At 44.3% G+C, this 15,941-nt stretch overlaps 1 long non-coding RNA gene and 1 pseudogene across 8 annotated transcripts; both read left to right on the top strand.

Moving 5' to 3' along the window:
- Positions 1-115: 115 nt before the first annotated feature.
- Positions 116-10,947, top strand: LOC147351767 (uncharacterized). 8 transcript variants are annotated; one of them, XR_015147672.1, is made up of 4 exons: positions 465-768; positions 7,636-7,689; positions 9,645-9,745; positions 10,537-10,947. It is a non-coding gene; the product is annotated as an uncharacterized LOC147351767 (long non-coding RNA). The 8 variants fall into 8 exon arrangements; XR_015147667.1 differs by lacking the exons at positions 465-768; positions 9,645-9,745 and adding an exon at positions 116-270; XR_015147673.1 differs by lacking the exons at positions 7,636-7,689; positions 9,645-9,745; positions 10,537-10,947 and adding exons at positions 3,394-3,537; positions 4,292-4,563 and having other exon boundaries at positions 340-768.
- A 4,175-nt stretch (positions 10,948-15,122) lies between these two features.
- On the top strand, positions 15,123-15,941 carry LOC147351766 (large ribosomal subunit protein uL11 pseudogene; annotated as a pseudogene).

Raw genomic sequence — 15,941 nt, 5'->3', positions numbered from 1 at the left:
GCACCGCGCTCCATGCCGATTGGTTGCCGCCGTGGCCACGCGGAATCCCCAATTGGCCAGGCGGTCAGCGTTGAAGGGCCGCCCTGCGCCCATTTGCCCGCTGGTTTCAAGGCCCGGGGTTGGCTGGGCGGGCAGCAGAATGGGGCGCGCGGATTGGCCGAGAGGAGGGACATTGGGGTGAGGCCGGCTAGAGCCGGCCACTGATTGGATTGGCCTGCTAAAGGCCTTGAGCTCGGGCCGGCTGGCCGCTGGGAGGAGGATGGACCGAAGGTAAGACTCCGGACCCGCGTGATTGGCTGGGATACTAGACGTTGATAGGATAAGGCACCCGACAAAACTGGGGAGAGGAGTTAGGGGTCGGGGCCGCGGAAAGGCGGGAGTCGACCCACCGCTTTAGAAGCCTGGCGCGGGGCACGACGGGACGCCCCCGGAAAGAGGCGGAGCCGTGTCCAGGCTGCGGTTGAGAAAGCGGCGTCACTCGGAGGGGCGTGTTGAGGGTTTCGCGGGCTCGAGCGGGGGAGGGGGGACCGTTAAAGCCCTGCACCGCGCCCACAGGAAGCTGCTTTAATGGCTAGGCCTACTTGGTACCAGGCTCTCTGCTGGGAAGGACCTTGAAGACCGTGCGGTTCAACTTGCAATTTGCTGATGTGGAAACTGAAGCCCAGAGAGGGTATGCAACCTGTCCAAGGTTACTCAGCCGATTAGTCGCCTGATTGGGACTGGATTCGAGCACGAACTGTCCTTATCCTTACAGGCCACTCCAAGGAGGTGAATGCTAATACCGTCCCTTTAGACCTACTTCTAGATTGAGGCCTGTGCTGTTACAAGGTCAAGCTTAACGTGGGTTAGATATTGGGATTCCTCCTAGATCCGCATCCATAGCTATCAGGTACTTGAAGGAATAGAAATGTTTCATCCTGCGAAGGTGCTCCTATTGTAAAGTTCTGGTTCCGTGAACCAGAAAGAATGTGTGTACAGGCATAAAGTTCTTAGCCTTTTTTAGTTACAGCCCTGAAAGAAACTAATGAAAACTTTTCCCTAGCAAAATGCACATAAAGAAAAGGTGCGTACAGTTTCTTGACTTCCTTTACATTGGTGTTGAGGCTCTGGGTGAAGAATTTCCTGAATTGTTACATTTGCACCGTTTTGGCCTAGGGTTAATTGGATGTAGCTAGCTTATAGAGCTCTTTACCATATAACTTGAGCCTGTGGGATAATTTCCCCTACTGTAGCCATACTAGGAAAACCTAAGAGCAACACCGTCCTTGCTGAGAAGTTCCAGCCAAGAGTTAGGACGTTTCCTGCTAGCCTAGCGGTTAGAATTAAATGCTTTCACTGCCACGGCCTGGGTTCAATCCTGGTCGGGAGAACTGGACACTCCACAGGCGGTGTAGGGCAGCCAAAAAAGAATCAGGAAAATTAGCTAGCTACCTTTAACCCTTAAGAATGAAGAAGAGGTCTTTCTCTGCCAGAAATAACACATTTCTGCAACTGGAAGTATGGGGACACCTCCCTTACCCATCCTGTGACTAGTTAATTTCTGATGATTTAGCAGTCCTGATCTCAGCCTTTTGCTTCATCAATCAGCTGATGCAGAACTGCCCTGTGGGTGTAACTTTATTAGGAATCAGTGAAGGTTAAGTGAGATGACATCTGTGAAAACCTTTGAGTTGTCTTTGTGAGGATTACCCATGTTACAAATGATCCACAGTTCTGTTCCGCCGACTTTTTCCTGGCCTTTTACCAGTTTGCCCCTCTGCTCAGCATCAGTCATGATTCATGATACTACCAGTGAGGGCAAACGGATTTTCAGGTAGCTGGAATAAAATGCCAAGAAGATAAATGTTTTGTAGCAAAGTTCCAGTCAAACATAAGACCCTTAACATAACCAGCTGATTTTTTTGTTGAACTAAGATAGGTGCTATGTAGTCCCTGTCAAAAGCACTCAGCACTATCATGCATTCAGCAGATTTACTGAGGCACTTAGCACTCATTTACTGCCTGAGTTCATGAACCACCTCTGCCACTTCTTAGCTTGTGTGATTTACTTTGCTTATATGTAAAATGGGGCTAATAATTGTACCTGCTTCATAGAGCTTTTGGGAGGTCTTAGTGGGTTGGTAAGTCCTAGGATCACTGCCAGCATAATATATGTTATATATACATTAGCTATTGTTTATTTAGTGTGTATTTTGTAGTAAGCAAGTGGTTCTTGGTCCTTGGCCTGTTAGGAAAGGCCTATTAGTTTAATCAGTTAATCTCATAAATAAATGTAAAGTTGTGAAAGTGAGAGATAATCAAAGAATGACCCAGCCAGGAGGCTCAAGGAAAGAAAGTTCACCTGAGAAAGGGAAGAGAGTTACTCAGATGAAGAAGGGAGGAACTCTGTGTGCAAACACCCTGTAGTGGGAGGGAGCTTGGGGATTATAAGGAGCTGCAAGAAGGCCAGTATGCCCAAAATATCGGAACAGGGGATGGCGACAAAGCTAGTGTGCAGAGTAGGGGAAGACCATCTGAGACCCTTGAATGCCATGCAGATGCTTTTGTCTATATCCTAAGACCAAAGGCAGCTACTCAAAGGTTTTAAAAAGGTTGGTGATTGTAATGTAGAAGAGCAGATGCAAGGAAACCAATTAGAATGCCATTGTAATAATCCTGATACAAGATGTTACTTGTAAAATGGAGAAGGGTGGAAATAATAGTGGAAATAGAAATGGTACTGAACTTGGAAACTGATTGAAGATTTCTGGGTGGTGATGCCACATGCAGTGTTAATCAAGTAGGAGGAATTGGCGGCAGTGTGGTTTAGTAGAATGTGGAGAGGTCCACAGGCGCTTCAGGTTATACCTCTTGAGCTCTGAATGGAGTACATGGGTTTTAATAGGCTATTCTCTATAACTTTTTGAATATCAGGAATATTCATATCCAATAAACAAATTCTGAAATGAAAGAGAGAAACTGGATTTCAGTCTTACTCTTCCACTTCCTGCTGTCTAATTTTGAGCAAGTTACTTAATTCCTTAGACCTGTGAAATGGGAGACTGGCACACCACTGGCTGGACTGAGCATGAATGGGAGCTGTGGAGTGCTCGGTGCAAGTATCTCATCCTGGAATATGTTCACCAACATGTGTTAAACAAGTGAATTGGTGAATGGATGGGATCAGATGGCACTCCAGGCTCAGTCTCCCCACTAACCCATAGAGCTTATATGTGAGGCGACTGGCTGCGAAGGGAGAAGCTGTCAGACTGTGACCTGATGCCTTTTCCTCCTAAGCAAAGCTGGCTGACCTCAGAGGGGCACATGCATCATATCCTTTCGGCCCTTGAGAAGTGACGGTCTAGCTTTGTTAAAGGCACTTTATAACATGTTACACTTCATCCTCTCTTCCAGCGTTCTCCACACTAGCACCCATGTGTACCGTTGGACTGATCGAGGCAGCTGTATCTCTTCGTCCTTCAGAAGTGCTCTCTGTCCTAGGCCTGTGCCTGCTTGGCGTTCCCTCCTCATCTCTCCCAGTCCTCAAGTCACGCACAAGTTTGTGTCTTTGACCATTCATTCCAATACATGAATTTCTTAGATGTACCCCGCACCTCCCAGGTTATTTCAGGTGTGACATGGGGATGTGATGTCCATAAGAAATGTGCAAACCAGATGTGGTCGTGGAGCTAAAATATCAGAGGAGGAGGAGAATTTTTTTCTGGCTTATGAGAATACTTAGTAGACAAAGGGTCTTTGAGCTGAACCTTGAAGGATTGGAGAACTTCATAAATAGATTGCAATGAAGCCTTCTCTAAGATAGTGCACATTTATATCTTCCCTTATTAACTGTGATCTTGGAAATGCTTATTTGATGCCTCTGTGTCTCAGTTTTCTCATCTGTAAAATGGGGATAATAGTTTTAGCCAGGGTTGGCTTATGGGTGTGAGACCTGTACAGTCACACGTGTGCCTAGAAATGTTGGCCCCTCACTATGGTTTAATGCTCCCCTGTCACCATGTTGAAATTCTTAATAATTTTTTAACGAGGGACCCTGCAGATTGTGTCCTGATCTTGCTTTATAGGATTATTGCAAAGTCCTAAGAAGTTTAATACTTGTGAATTTCTTAGAACAGTGAGGGCCTGGCATATGATGAGGTTTCAGTAAGCGCTAGCTGTTACTGTTACTATTATCCTCTGAACTCTTGTAACAATATACCTCACAGTGTACCTTATAATTTTTTAGCATATAAATAACCAACAGAGGGCTTCCCTGGTGGTCCAGTGGCTAAGAATCTGCCTTGCAATGCAGGGGACACTGGTTTGATCCCTGGTTCAGGAGGATCCCATGTGCTGAGGGGCAGCTAAGCCTGTGTGCCACAACTACCAAGCCTAGGCTCTGGAGTGCTCCAGCCACAACTGCTGAAGCCCATGTGCATAGAACCCGTGCTTCTCAACAGACAACAAGAGAAGCTGTCGCATCGAGAAACTTGCACACTGCAACTGGAGAATAGCCCCCCGCTCACCACAATTTGAGAAAAGCCTGTGCATGCCAGTGAAGACCTAGCACAGCCGTAAATAAAAGTAAATATTTTTAAAAGTAAATAATCAGCAGGGATTTGGGGGGGGGGCAGGCGGGGGTGGGGGGGAGCGAAATCTTCCCTGATCTGGGATCAAACCTGTGCCCTCTGCAGCAGAACTGTGGAGTCTTCACTACTGGACCACCAGGGGACTCCAACCACCAACAGATACTTTCCAGTGCCTGTTCTATAACGGTACTGGATGGGTCACAGAGATGAATAGGACAGTATTTCCTCCACTAGTTGATGGAATAAGGCATGTATGTTAAGCATACCTAGTTAGTAATAAGTAATATGTCATATGATGAGTATAGAAATTTTTAAAAATAGATTTTTGGGTTCCACCTTCAGAGAATCTTATTAGTAGCTCTGGTATGGGACTTAAGAATCAGTTCCCCAGGTGATATTTTTTGGGGGGGGAGCGTAAGGGGAACTGTGTTGGGTCGTCCTTGTGGCATGCAGGCTTTTCTGTAATTGTGGCATTTGGGGGCTTTTCTCTAGATAACAGCATGCAGGCTTATCACCCGCAGCATGTGGATCTTGGTTCCCCACTCAAGATCAAACCTGTGTCCCCTCCCTACATTAGAAGGTGGATTCTTAACCATTGGACCATCAGGGAAGACCCTTCCCAGATGCTTTTAATGAATAGTCAAGTTTTGAAGCATGGGCACTAACGCCAAGGAGGTGATGGTGGAGTAGAGGCAGAAAGCTTGGCACTGGAGTTGGTCAGGCTGGGGTTCACCTTCTACCGTCTACTAGTTTTGTTACTTTGCGTAGTTACTTAGCTTCTCAGTTTCCTCATTTGTATACATTAAAAACATTACTTTAAAGATGAAGTTTTAGGGACTTCCTTGGTGATTCAGTGGCTAAGACTGAGCACTGGGAGCTCAGAGTCTAGTGCACGGAGCTATTAATAGATTCCACAAGTTCATATGCGGAAACTAAAGATCCTGCATGCCCGGTGCAGCCAAATAAATATTTTTAAATAAGTAAAGTTTAAATTTTAAAATGGTTGAAAAATCTGAGCATATAGTGGACACTTAATTATGTGCTTTTTCCTTTAGAAGTGGGGAGATGGTATCCCAGGAAGAAGCAGTCACAGAGGACTTCCTGGAGGAGAGGATAATCCACCTCCATAAAAGCAGTATGGTTTTGATGGGGAGAAAGTGTGATTACACACTTTAGCAATAGCCAAGATATTAGGTGAATATTAGAGGAATGCTAAGTCACAAAATAATTGATGGGATTTACTGACTGATTAAATAGGAGAGAGAATGCAAGGCGAATCCTCAGTCTTCAGCCTTAAGTATTTTTGAGAGTAGTCACTTTAAAAACAAGATCCTATATGGGAGCCAAGTTGGCGCAGGAAGGTGGGGTAGAGGATGGCGGAGGGGTCATGTATCCAGTTTCAGAAATATTTAGTCTTTAAGGTCATAAGGGGACAACCAAGGGAAACTACATTCTCTCTCTTTCTTTCTGTCTCTGTCTCTGTCTCTATCGCGCGCACACACACACCTGGGCCCGTGGTATTGGAAGCACAAAGTCCTAACCTCTGGGCCGCCAGGTGATTCCCAGAGACTGTATATTCTTGATTGGGATCTGGGAGAAAGGCTGGAGCTTGGGAAATAAGTTAGAAATCAATAGATCAGAAACAATCATCGAGCTCCCAAGAATAAGTTATGTCTTGGAGGACATAGGAAACAAAAGCAATAAAGAGATCTGGGGACTGGAAATGGTGTTAAAAACTAGTGGGCACTAAATGTGAGAGGGAGAAGAGAAGGAACAGCAGAAGTAGAAAAAGAATGGGGAGGGGAGTGTCCTTAGCTGTGGTGATCTGAATGTCTTCTCTAAAGGATGTCCAGATGCTATCCCTGGAGCCCAGGAAAATGCTACTTTACCTGGTAGGAGGTACTTTGCAGCTGTGGTTAATTGTGGGAACTGGATTGTCTCAGTGGACCCACTGTAATCACAATCCTTAGAAGAAGGAGATAGGAGGATGAGTGTCAGAAAAGGAGATGTGATGGCAGAGGTAAAGGCCTGAGTGATGTGGGGCCGTGAGCCAGGGAATGTCAGCAGCCTCTGAAAGCTGGAGGAAGCAAGGAACAGATTCTCCCTAGAGCTTCCCAAAAGAAAACAGTTCTTTTTTAAAAAGTCTTTATTGAATGTGTTACAGTATTGCTTTTATTTTACCTTTTGGCTTTTTGACTGCCAGGGTTGAGGGATCTGAGCTCCCCCACCCCCTGCACTGGCAGGTGAAATGTTAATCACTCGAGCACCAGCAGCCCCAGGAACACAAATCTGCTGACTCACTGAACCTTCTTTCAGCACTGGAAAAGAATGAATTTGTGTTGCTGTAAGCCGCTAAGTTTGTAATTTGTTACAGCAGTGATAGGAACCTAATGCAGGGGCTAACGGAAGACAACCTGAATTCCCAGCAGTGACGGAGTGGTTAAATAAGTTACAGTACATTACTGTGGTGGACTATTGTAACTGTAGTTAGCCATGAAAAAGTATGCCATTAAAGATCATCTAATAATATGGGCAATGTTCATAATAGATTGCTAAGTACAGAAAGCAAGTAAAAATATTGTAGCTATTTATGTGAAAAATTCAAGAGGTACACTTCAGAGTTAACACATTTTTTGCACTGAACGTAGGCATGGTATACCTCAGTAAAAAAAGTTCTGCAAGTATTATATAGATGTCCTGTTTTGTTCCAAGAAGAGAAGTGTATTAAACCTGTATTAAACCAGTGTATCTGAATAGGAAAAAGACTGAGACTGTATAAACCATATGTTAATAATGGCTAACTCTGGTTGGCAGATTACAGATGATTTTTATATTCATTTTTTATTTCTGTGAATTCCAGTTTTTCTTCAGTGAACAGGTATTATTTTTGTGATGAAAAATTAGTTTTTAAAAATCAAGGAAAATGGGTAGGGGGAAAGTCTGAAGAAAGATTTGTATGCTCAAGGGCAAGGGCCCTGGAACGCCTGGCACAACCAGGCCACTATCAACAATTTTCTGCAAAATAGGTGATTTAAAAAAAAAATTGTATCCCTTCCACCCCCAACAGAAAGGGATTCAATCCTGGGGACGAAGAAGGAAGAACAAAGGCAGGAATATAGAGGTAAAAGCTTCCTGGATCCTGAGCCGGGGCCTCCGAGAGATGGTGGGACGTAGAGCAGACTGTCTCCAGGAAGTAGAGCCTTGCCCTTGCCCTCTCCTGTGCTGACCAGAGAGTGAGCCTGGAGACAGACCACACACCCTCAGCTGCTTTCTCCTTTCATTTTCAGTCCTCCATTATTTCCTTCCTGTTTTTTTTATAACTATTTCTGTATGACTGTGCTGGGACTTTCTCTAGTTGCAGTGAGCAGAGGCTACTCCTCATTGCGGTGCACGGGCTTCTTATGGTGGTAGCTTCCCTTGTTGCAGAGTATGGGCTCTGGGTGATGGGTTTCAGTAGTTGCGGTTCCCAGGCTCCAGAGCATGGGCTCAATAGTTGTGGCGCACAGGCTTAGTTGCCCGGCAGCCTGTGGGATCTTCCCAGGCCAGGGGTCTCCTGCATTGGCAGGCAGTTCTTTACCGCTGAGCCACTAGGGGAGACTCCTTTGTTCTTTTCTTAGTTATCAAAATAATACATGCTTCTCAATGGAGAAATTTGAAAAGGCATGAAGAGTTAAGCAGAAATCACCTGTAATCCCAAATTATAATACCAGTGAAATATTGGCGTATTTCTCAACATAGTTCAGTTTTAAATGAAAATCAAAGTATTACTATGTAACATTTTTGTAAACCCTGCTCCTCCCCCCAAAAAAGTACTTCTGAGAATTTTTAATTGCTTGATATCATTGTCAAATTGTGTTAAAAAGTAGTATATGAACTAAACATATTTGAACTGACTCGAATTGGGTTTTCATGCTTGGAATGCAGATGGAGGGGTAAGTAAAGGCTTTTAATGTTGACTTAAGCTTTTTACAAATGTACCAATAAAATAAGGTAAAAATTGAAAATCACTCAGTATGCCCAGTGAATCACAAACCCTGAGGCTCACTGAGGCTGCTCCTGGCCAGGTGTTACAGGGAATCCTGTGTTCTGGGCCAGCACCCTTCTAATGTTCTGTTCTTTTTTTCTTTATTTGGTTGAGTACATACTCAATTTTGATTATATGCTTCATTGTTTTAAGAAAAGGCGAACTGTCTTGTGTGTCTCCTTTATTCTTACAGGTTTCTGATACCAGATGTGTGGGAGTCTCCCTGCCCCCGCCCACCCCCCCCAGCAATTCTCTGACAATGAGGGTCAATTTAACTCAGTTCTGACGCTGTCTACCTGGAGATAGAGTCAGCTCCCTCAGGTTAAGGGTGCGCTACTTCCCAGGTGGCGCAGTGATAAAGAATCTGCCTGTCACTACAGGAGACGCAGGAGACATGGGTTCAATTGCCTGGTCAGGAAAATCCCCTGGAGTAGGAATGGCAATCTACTCCAGTATTCATGGGCAGAGTGGGAAATTCTGCGGACAGAGGAGCCTGGCGGGCTGCAGTCCATGGGGTCACAAGGAGTCAAGACACGACTGAGCACAGCACAGCAACTCACGAGATCACCTCCTACTTCAAATGTTGATCATAAGTAGTAGGCCCCCAGGTTACCCACAACTTCTGACTTGGCTACAAATCTGAGACTTCCATGACCCCTCCTTGGGATCTCTAAATTTGCTGGAGAGACTCACAGAACTCAGGGCAACACTTAAATTTACCAGTGCATTAAAGGATATGATAAAGGATACAGATGGGGCTTCCCTAGTGGTTCACAGGTTCAATCCCTGATCCTGGAAGATCCCACATGCCGCAGAAGACCCTACATCCTACATCCCACCTAAGCCCCTGCACCACAACTGTTGAGCCTGTGATCTAGAGTGGGGGAACCACAACTCTGTTGCAAACCTGTGGTCTGCAACACGAGAAGCCACTGAAATGAGAAGCCCTGGCAACCACACCTAGAGTAGCCCTCACTCTCTGCAAACTAGAGAAAAGCCCATGCAACAACAAAGACCCAGCACAGCAAAACTAAATAAAATTATTTTTTTAGGAACTTCCCTGGTGGTCCAGTGGCTAAGACTCCATGCTTCCAATGCAGGGCCCAGGTTCTACCCTGCGTCAGGGAACTAGATCCCCATGCCGCAGCTGAAGGTAGTACACGCCACGACTAAGACCCAGTGCAGCGAAATGAATTAAAAAAAAATTTTTTTAAAGGATACAGATTAAGAGATCCATACATAGGGGGAGGTCTGGGAGGGTCTGAACACAGGAGCTGTTAGAGTGTATTCACTTCTCTGGAAGCTCCCAAACCCCTTACTATTAGGATTTTTATAGGGGCTTCCTCATGTAGACCGCGCTTCGCTGATAGCTCAGTTGGTAAAGAATCCACCTGCAATCCAGGAGACCCTGATTCAATTCCTGGGTCAGGAAGATCCGCTGGAGAAGGGATAGTCTACCCATTCCAGTATTCTGGCCTGGAGAGTTCCATGAACTGTATAGTCCGTGGAATCACAGAGAGTCGTACACAACTGAGCAACTTTCACGTAGACATGATCAACTGTTAACTCCATTTCCATCCCCTCTCCCCTATTTAGAGAAGTTGAAGGTAAGAGGCAGGGCTGAAAATTCCGAGCTTCTAATTATGTTTTGGTCTTTCTGGTGACCAGTCACCATCCAGGAGCCCATCCAGAACAAAAAATGTTCCCAATGTAAGCACTTTACATTTACAAGGGTTTTCAGGATCCCTGCGTCAGGGGTGGAGTATAGTATCTTTTGTCCTCTATTAGACTATAACTAAAGGTTTATCAGCCTTGGAGCCATTAATATTTTGGGCCAAATAATTCTCTGTTGTGGGGGTGCGGTCTTGTGCACTGCAGGATCTTTTAGCTAACTTAGAGTATTGCACCCCCGTCCCCATCTCTGACCATCAGATATCTCTCCAGGGCTTCCCCGGTAACTCAGTGGTAAAGAATCCACCTGTCAGTACAGGAGACATGGGTTTGATCCTGGTCCTGGAGGATCCCACATGCCACGGGACGGACAACTGGGTGCATGAGCCACATTTACTGAGCCAGCACTGTAGAGCCCGTGAGCAGCAACTACTGAACCCCAGTTCCACAACAAGAGAAAACCACGATAATGAGAAGCCCAAGCACCGCAACCAGAGAGTAGCCCCCACTTGCCGCAACTGGAGAAGACGCAGCAACGAAGACTCAGCACAACCATAAATAAATAAAATCTTGAAATGTCTGCAGACCTTGCTAATTGTCCCCTGGTAGCAAAAATTGCTCTCCTACCCCCGCAGTTGTGAACCACTGCTCCTTGACATCTAATAAATGCCTGTATTCCATATAGTTTATCGTCCAAACAGTATCATTGCCTCATGAGGGTAATAGCTAATCTTTATATAAAGCCTTTGCTCTTTGTAGTATTCTAAGATCATTACATGTATTAACTCATTTAATCTTCAGAACAACCCTGTGAGGTAGGAACTGTTATTCCCTTTTTACAGTCAAGAAAGCAAGACTCAAAAGTAGTTTGGTTAATTGCTCAAGGTCACCCACCTGCAAAGTAACATCTGGGATTTGCCTACCCAGGCAGTGCAGCTGCAGATTCTGGACTCAAACCATTTTGCTATCTACTGCTTTTAAATACAAAAGAAACTAACTTAAAAAAAAGCCAAGCGTTCTGCCTGCAGAATTTGCATAGGCGAACACAAGCTAAAAATAAAATTCCTATTTTGCCTTTTTCACTAAACATAGCAAAGCATTTGCCATGTTGCTAAAATCTGATAAATTATTTGAATGGCTGCATCATATTCTGTCAGGAAGATAGACAATAACGTGACCAGTCCTTTCTTATTGGGCATTGTGGTCTTTGCTGATACTTCATTTGAAACATTATAGTCAATTTTTAAAGTATAACTTGCAAGCAATAAAGTGCATCCGTTTTAAGGGTATGGCTTGAAAAGTTTTGACAAATGTTGGAACCAGCACAAGATACAGGACATTTTCATCACCTTTGTTCCTCTCTCTAGTGGTGTGATGAAGCTGACTGGTACCCTAGTACCAGATCAGGAGAACCAATTTTATGTGCATCTCTTCTCAGGTCTACATTTAGTGATATCACATTCAGATCAAATCAGTCGCTCAGTCGTGTCCGACTCTTTGCGACCCCATGAATTGCAGCATGCCAGCCCTCCCTGTCCATCACCGTCTCCCGGAGTGCACTGAGACTCAGGTCCATCGAGTCAGTGATGCCATCCAGCCATCTCGTCCTCTGTTGTCCCCTTCTCCTCCTGCCCCCAATCCCTCCCAGCATCAGAGTCTTTTCCAATGAGTCAACTCTTCGCATAAGGTGGCCAAAGTACTGGAGTTTCAGCTTTAGCATCATTCCTTCCAAAGAAATCCCAGGGCTGATCTTCAGAATGGACTGGTTGGATCTCCTTGCAGTCCAAGGAATTCTCAAGAGTCTTCTCCAACACCACAGTTCAAAAGCATCAATTCTTCGGCACTCAGCCTTCTTCACATTCCAACTCTATATAGTTTCAGTCTTTTCATTTTTAAAAAAGCTAGGAACTTTTAAAAATCAGCCTTCTTCACAATCCAACTCTCACATCCATACGTGACCACAGGAAGAACCATAGCCTTGACTAGACGAACCTTTGTTGGCAAAGTAATGTCTCTGCTTTTGAATATGCTATCTAGGTTGGTGATAACTTTCCTTCCAAGGAGTAAGCGTCTTTTAATTTCATGGCTGCAGTCACCATCTGCAGTGATTTTGGAGCCCAGAAAAATAAAGTCTGACGCTGTTTCCACTGTTTCCCCATCTATTTCCCATGAAGTGGTGGCACCGGATGCCATGATCTTCGTTTTCTGAATGTTGAGCTTTAAGCCAACTTTTTCACTCTCCACTTTGACTTTCATCAAAAGGCTTTTGAGTTCCACTTTTGAGCTACTAATGATATCACATTAGTAGCTCAAAAGTGGCCATGATGGGAATATTTACACCACAGAAATTGGTAGAGTGCCACAAATCAGGGCTTTAACATTTTTTTTTTAGAACCAGTTTACCTGGTTCTAAATTGTGCCTCTTTGCAGTCAACTCTCCCATCTTCAACCACAGTCTGCTTTCTGGCATCTTCTGCATTTTTATAGACTTCTTTAAATGAAATCGTGCAGCACGTACTCCTGTGCCTACCTTCTTTTGCTCAACTTTTTTCTTATTTTGGGGATTCATCAGCATTGTGGCACATAGCAACAGTTCATTCCTTTCTATTGTGTTCCATTATATGGATATAGAACTTGGCCAGAAACTTTGTTGTGGTTTCCGCAAGAAACAGCAGGTTAGACAGGGTAACACAGGCTTAGGATTGGCTAGTTTAATGATTGCAGTGGACCTTAGGGCATAGGAACTGGCTTTAGTTGTCTGGTATCTGGCCCTGGGGTGACTAGAACAAAGGAATAGTGACTTTAATTGTGAGCTTGATGAATTAGGTGGTTTGGAGTAAGGGTTTTGGATTGGCAGAATGACTTACTATCTGAGAATTGGTTAGCATTCAGAGGGGCAGTCTGTCCTAGGCTGGAAAGGCCCCAAGATGTCAAAGCATCAGTAAATACAGAAAAAATGTAAAACCATGATTAATACACCTTGAAAGGTGTATTATCTGAACTCAGGGATGCTAAGCACAGCTGAAACACAACTGCATAGCGTATAGTGAAACCTGGCCCCTTTGCCACACTTGGCCCTAAGATTCTCCTAACCAGATTAATACTCTTCAGTCAGTATATTGGATCCTTTGGGAAAACTGATCATCTCATGAAGAAATACCTGCAGATATTGTATTAGTCTCCTGTTGTTCAGTCACTCAGTCATGTCTGACTCTGTGATCCCGTGGACTGCAGCACTCCAGGCTTCCCTGTCCACCATCTCCTGGAGTTTGCTCAAACTCATGTCCATTGAGTCAGTGATGCCATCCAACCACCTCATCCTCTGTCGTCCCCTTCTCCTTCTGCCTTCAATCTTCAGTGCTCAACCTTCTAGCTCTCACATCCATACACGGCTACAGGAAAAATCATAGCTCTGACTATACGGCCTTTGTAGGCAAAGTAATGTCTCTCCTTGTTAATACACTGTCTAGGTTTGTCCTGCTTTCCTTCCAAGGAGCATGCATCTTTTAATTTCATGACTGCAGTCACCATCCACAGTGATTTTGGAACCCAAGAAAATAAAGTCTGTCACTGTTCCTATTGTTTCCCCATCTATTTGCCATGAAGTGATGGAACTAGATGCCATGATCTTAGTTTTTTGAATGCTGAATTTTAAGCCAGCTTTTTCACTCCTGTTTCACCTTCATTAGGAGGCTCTCTAATTCCTCTTCACTTTCTGCCTTTAGGCTGGTGTCATCTGCATATCTGAGGTTACTGATAATTTTCTCCCAGAAATCTTGATTCCAGCTTGTGCTTTAGTCTCCTAAGGGTGCTATAACAAAATCTTGGTAGCTTAAAACCAAAGAAATTTATTCTCTCTCAGTTCTGGAAGTCAGAAGTCCAAAATCAATCAAGTCTGAAAACGTGCCAGGGTCATGTTCCCTCCAGAGGCTCTAGGGAGCGTTTCTTTCGTTGCCTCTTCCAGATTTTGGTGGCTCTAGGCATTCCTTGGGTGGCGGCAGCATCACTCCAGTCTGCCTCCATCTTTGCCTAACTTTCTCCTCTCTCTCTCTTCTGGGTGTCTCCTATAGACACTTGTTACTGGGTTTAGGGCCCACCCAGAGTATCCAAGGTGGTCTTAAAATCCTTAATTGCAAAGACTCTTTTTTTCCAAATGAAGTCACATTCACAGAGTATGGGGATTAGGATGTGGATATGTCTTTTGGGGAACCACTGTTCAGCCACTGTAAGAGCTGAGAGTCCAAAGTGAAAGTCAGCTCACTGCAGTAAGGTCCAGCAACTGAGAAGCCCTGTCTCATGAACACAGTGTCCAGAAAGTTTTAGTGCCTCAGATGAAAATGGGAATGGATGTCAAGGATCACCAGATAGTTGAAGAAAGTCTCTAACATGAAAGACAAAGACCAAACAAATAAGAACAAAGGAACTTGGAGAATATAGAAACAGCACAGAGACCACAACAAAACAAAATATAACTTAAAAGATGATAAATGTTCTCAGATATGGAGATGTTGTTACATCCATGAAATAAAAACATGGGTAGTAAAAAATTAGGAAAAAAATTAGGGAATAAAACACCTTAAAAATTTGATAACCAATAACTGCAATCAAGGAGTTACAGGACTTTCATGGTGGTCCAATGGCTAAGACTGTGCTCCCAGTGTAGGGGGCCCAGGTTCAACTTCTAGTCAGGGAACTGGATCCCACATGCAATAGTTGAGATCCCACCTGCTGCAACTAAGACCTGGGGCTAATAAATACTAAAAAAAAAACACCCCAAACCCACAAAGGGTTAAAAGATAAAATTGAGAAGATACCCTTTAAAAAAAAAATCTGAGTGAAACAACTGACAAAGGATTAATCTCCAAAATATATAAGCAGGTCATGCAACTCAATACCAGAAAAACAAATAACCCAATCAAAAAGTGGATAGAAGACCTAAACAGACATTTCTCCAAAGACATACAGATGGCTAATAAACACATGAAAAGATGCTCAACATCATTAGAGAAATGCAAATTAAAACTATAATTAGGTATCATGTCACATTGGTGATAATGGCCATGATCAAAAAACCTACAAACAATAACTTTCGGCTTTTGGCTCAGAGGAGGCAAAGGTGCAACTTTCTTTGGTCCTCCCGGATCCAGGTTCATCCGACACCAGCTGCCTCCACCATGTTATTTAAGTGCGACCCCAACGAGATCAAAGCTGTATACCTGAAGTGCACTGGTGGGGAAGTCGGTGCCCCCAAGATGGGTCCCCTGGGCCTGTCTCCAAAAAAGGTCGGTGATGACATCACCAAGGCAACTGGTGATTGGAAGGGTCTGAGGATTACAGTGAAACTGACCATTCAGACAGGCCCAGATTGAGGCGGTACCTTCTGTTTCTGCCCTGATCATCAAAGCCCTCAAGGAACCACCAAGAGACAGAAGGAAGCAGAAAAACATTAAGCACAGTGGAAACATCACTTTTGATGATATCATCAACATTGCCCAGCATATGCGGCATCAGTCTCTAGCTAGAGAACTTTCTGGAACCATTATAGAGATCCTGGGGACTGCCCAGTCTATGGACTGCAGTGTTGCTGGCCGCCACCTCATGACATCATAGATAACATCGATAGTGGTGCAGTGGAGTGTCCAGCTAGTTAAGAACGGCAAAGGAAAAAGAAAAATAAA

The sequence above is a fragment of the Bos grunniens genome, chromosome 19, assembly GCF_055505025.1.
Source record: "Bos grunniens cultivar Pamir isolate PY7600 chromosome 19, Bosgru_T2T1.0, whole genome shotgun sequence".
NCBI lineage: Eukaryota > Metazoa > Chordata > Mammalia > Artiodactyla > Bovidae > Bos > Bos grunniens.
This window is presented reverse-complemented; position numbering and strand designations above follow the sequence as displayed.